Raw genomic sequence first — 4,581 nt, 5'->3', positions numbered from 1 at the left:
AGAACCTCCAGAGGTGTCAGTGGTATCCACCTGTGAACTCTGCCTGTCCTGTCACGGCTATGGAGGCCGTCTGCGAATCCTCGTCCTGTCCTGTCACGGCTATGGAGGCCGTCAGCGAATCCTCTGCTTGTCCTGTCACGGCTATGGAGGCCGTCTGCGAATCCTCGTCCTGTCCTGTCACGGCTATGGAGGCCGTCAGCGAATCCTCGTCCTGTCCTGTCACGGCTATGGAGGCCGTCTGCGAATCCTGGTCCTGTCCAGTCACGGCTATGGAGGCCATCTGCGAACTCTTAGCCTGTCCCGTCACGGTTGTGGAGGCCGTCTGTGAACTCTCTGTCCATCCTGTCGGGGCTGTGGAGGCCGTCTATGAACTCCCTGTTTGTCCTGTCACGGCTATGGAAGCCGTTTACGAACTATTGTCTCGTCCTAAACTGGCCAAGGAGGCCGTTTGCAAACTATTGCCCTGTCTCAACCCAGCTGAAGAAGCTGTTTCTGAACTCTCAGCTTTGTCTGTCACACCTGAAGATGCTGTCTGTGAACTTCCTGACTGTTCTGCTGCGGCTACAAGGACCGTTCAGGAACTCTCTGTCTGTCACTGCCATGAAAACCTTTAATGAACTCCCTGTATGCCCTGTTAGCCCTGTCACGAGTCCAGAAACCACTTGTGAACATTCTGTCTGTCCTATCCATGAGACTAACTGTGAACTGTCAACTTGTTCAGTGTTCCAGCGTGTGTTTGATTTCCCTGTCTGTCAAGAACCAGTCAATAATGCTTTCAGTCAGGGAGCCGAACCATGAACTATCTGCCCGTTCTGTTTCCCTGAATATGTCTGAGTTTGAGCCATCTGTCTGTCCAATTTCAAGTAATGTGTCTGAACTTTCTGTCAGTCCTGTTCTGGTCAATGAGTCCGTTGAATCATCTGTTGGTCCAGTCCCCATTAATGAGTCTGACTGTGAATTGTCTGCCGGTCTAGTTTCACTCACTGAGATGTCTAACTATCTGGTTTCTGCTAGCGATAAGTCTGATTGCGAACCTTGTGTCAATCCAGCATCTGTCATTGAGTCTGATTTTGAATCATCTGTCCTATGTTGATTAATGAGCCTGAGTCTGACATGTCAACCAGTCTAGTTTTGTGGTGGCTTCTGCCGGTGCTGTGAGGAATCATTCTCAAAGTCTTGGGGTTTTGATGCCAGAAGAGATTTTATTGTCAGACAATAAAATCGAGAGAACTCTGCAGAGCAATCTCTAGAGTCTGTGTCTGTACTCTCTTTTATACAGCGTTTCCCGAAGGCGTGCCCATGTTCAATACATTTCATACATATGGTTATTGTTTATCAACTCTTTTACCTCTTTTGGCTGTGTCTCCAGCCTGCCACCCAGAAGCAGACAGGAGGCCCCAATTTATGTTCCATGACTAAAGAGGCCCCATCATATATTTTGTCTAATGTCCAAATAGGATGTGCAGCTTCACCATATACTACAGTTTTGTAATGTCTGCACATTCCATTCTCATGCAGGCCTCTACACACAGGCAAATACATGATTATAATAGTAGAATAACTTGATGCATAAATGGCTAGATTCACATTGATTATACTTGATTAGTTCATATTTTGATTAATAAAAATCTTCCACAGTTTCAGTCAATACATACAGTTTTGAACCATCTGTTTGTCTAACTACCTGAGTGTGAACTGTCTGCCTGTCCAGTTCCAGTCAATAAATCTAGTTGTGAACTGTCAACGCAACCAGTATTTGCCAAAGACTCCAATGATGAACTTTCTGCTTGTTCGATTGTCACCAGAGAAAACCTTGAGCTTTTTGTGTTAGATTATTGGCTTATTTCTAGTGAACTATGTAAAAATGTCACAGAATATAAAATTTCAGCTGCCCTGCTTACAGATCACTGTATGGTTACTCTGTCCTTATCAGTCTTTAAGAAACCTCAGATCTCTCCTAATATTTGAAAGTTTAATAATGACTTGTTAAAGCGTAAAACTTTCAAACTTGTTATTTAATGACTTGTTTTTATCAAACCCATCTTTTCATCACAATTTCACCATCCAAATAGGCATATCAACCATAACTCCTTCAAATACAGCCAGAAACCTTGGAGTTATGATTGATGATCAGCTGACTTTCTCAGACCACATTGCTAAAACTATCCAGTCCTGCAGATTTGCTTTATTCAACATCAAGAAGATCAGGCCCTTTCTTTCGGAACATGCTTCACAACTCCTTGTTCAAGCTCTTGTTCTGTCCAGGCTGGACTATTGCAATGCTCTCTTGGCAGGTCTTCCAGCCAGTTCTATAAAACCTTTACAATTAATCCAGAACGCGGCAGCAAGTTAAATTTTGAATGAGCCAAAAAGAATGCACGTCACACCTCTGTTTATCAATTTGCACTGGCTACAAATAGCTGCACATCCCAAAGAGGCACAAAATCCAAATAGGATGTGCAACTTCACCATGTACTACAGTTTTGTAATGTCTGCACATTCCATTCTCATGCAGGCCTCTACACACAGGCAAATACATGATTATAATAGTAGAATAACTTGATACATGGCTAGATTCACATTGATTATACTTGATTAGTTCATATTTTGATTAATACAAATCTTCCACAGTTTCAGTCAATACATACAGTTTTGAACCATCTGTTTGTCTAACTACCATTAAGGGACCTGAGTGTGAATTGTCTGCCTGTCCAGTTCCAGTCAATAAGTCTAGTTGTGAACTTTCAACGCAACCAGTATTTGCCAAAGACTCCAATGATGAACTTTCTGCTTGTTCGATTGTCACCAGAGAAAACCTTGAGCTTTTTGTGTTCCCTGCCTCGTTCCCTGAGACCATATATGCTCTGTCTGTTTCTTGTGCCTCAGTTCTCCCTAGGTTCCAATCTCTACCAGGAGTCTCTGCTCTGCCGAGGTGGTCTTCTGCTCCGTCTGCTCTGCCGTGGTGGTTTGCTGTCTGGCTCTGGTGGTCTTTTGCTCCGTCTGCTCCACCATGGTGGTTTGCTGTCTGGCTCTGGTGGTCTTCTGCTCCGCCGTGGGGATCTCCGGACCCGTCTGCTCTGTTGTGGTAGTCATCTGCTCCACCTGTACTACCGGCTCCACCCTGGTTCTCTGCTCCGCCCAGGCTTCCTGCTTTGCCGGCGTCATCCTGGTTCTCTGCTTCACCCTGGCTTCCTACTTCGCCGGTTCCGCCTGGGTGCCCTGCTCTGCTGGCTCTGTCTCAGTCCCCGGTCTCTCCACTTCCACGTGGACCTGGCCCTCTGTCCCTCCCCCTGTTCCGCCTCCGCTCCACCGCCCTCCTGGATTATATTAAGTTAGGAGCGTCTGGAGGTCGCTCCTTAGGGGGGGGCTATGTCACGAATCCTGCCCACGGACTTCCATCCGCTTGCCACCAGAGGTCACTCTTCAGTTACATTGACTCTCACACTACACAGACTGTTGCATATCACTCTGGACTGCAGTTCCCCTCATCCATTGCACCAATTACACACACACAGCTGCAACCAATCTGACACGCTTTATAAGCCTGGGACTTCCTCGTTCTGATCGCCGAGTATTGTTTAGTGTATATCTCTCTTCTAGCGATAGCTACTCTACGGAGCCCATTCTAGTTTTCTTAATCTAATCATAGTCTTGCCTTGCCTTTTTCTCGTGTTCTGATTCTTGCCTGTGTTTCTTGAATTTACCCTTTGCCTTGCCATTCGGACTCTGTTTTTATCAAACCCATCTTTTCATCACAATTTCACCATCCAATTAGGCATATCAACCATAACTCCTTCAAAAACAGCCAGAAACCTTGGAGTTATGATTGATGATCAGCTGACTTTCTCAGACCACATTGCTAAAACTGCCCGGTCCTGCAGATTTGCTTTATTCAACATCAAGAAGATCAGGCCCTTTCTTTCGGAACATGCTTCACAACTCCTTGTTCAAGCTCTTGTTCTGTCCAGGCTGGACTATTGCAATGCTCTCTTGGCAGGTCTTCCAGCCAGTTCTATAAAACCTTTACAATTAATCCAGAACTCGGCAGCAAGTTAAATTTTTAATGAGCCAAAAAGAATGCACGTCACACCTCTGCTTATCAATTTGCACTGGCTACCAATAGCTGCTCGCATAAAATTCAAGACATTGATGTTTGCCTACAAAACCACCACTGGCTCTGCACCCATTTACCTAAATTCATTACTTCAGAGTTATGTGCCCTCTAGAAGCTTGCGTTCTGCAAGTGAACGTCGCTTTATTGTGCCATCCCAAAGAGGCACAAAATCACTTTCACGGACTTTTAAACGAAATGTTCCCTCCTGGTGGAATGACCTGCCCAACTCAATCCGAGTAGCTGAGTCCTTAGCCATGTTCAAGAATCGGCTAAAAACACATCCCCAGCTAAAAGGGAACGTTCCCATAACTTTCACTAACGTTATGTAAAAGTTATGTAAATGTTAGAAAGAAACGTTCCTGACATAATGTTTCTGGAACAGTCTTATAATGTTTTCATAGTTAAAATACATTGTCGTAACGTTGAGCGAAAACGTTCCCATAACAACGTTCTTGTAACGTCTTTAT

This window comes from Sinocyclocheilus rhinocerous, unplaced genomic scaffold (assembly GCF_001515625.1).
Source record: "Sinocyclocheilus rhinocerous isolate Xijiao unplaced genomic scaffold, SAMN03320098_v1.1 scaffold1745, whole genome shotgun sequence".
In the NCBI taxonomy this organism is placed as follows: domain Eukaryota; kingdom Metazoa; phylum Chordata; class Actinopteri; order Cypriniformes; family Cyprinidae; genus Sinocyclocheilus; species Sinocyclocheilus rhinocerous.
This window is presented reverse-complemented; position numbering follows the sequence as displayed.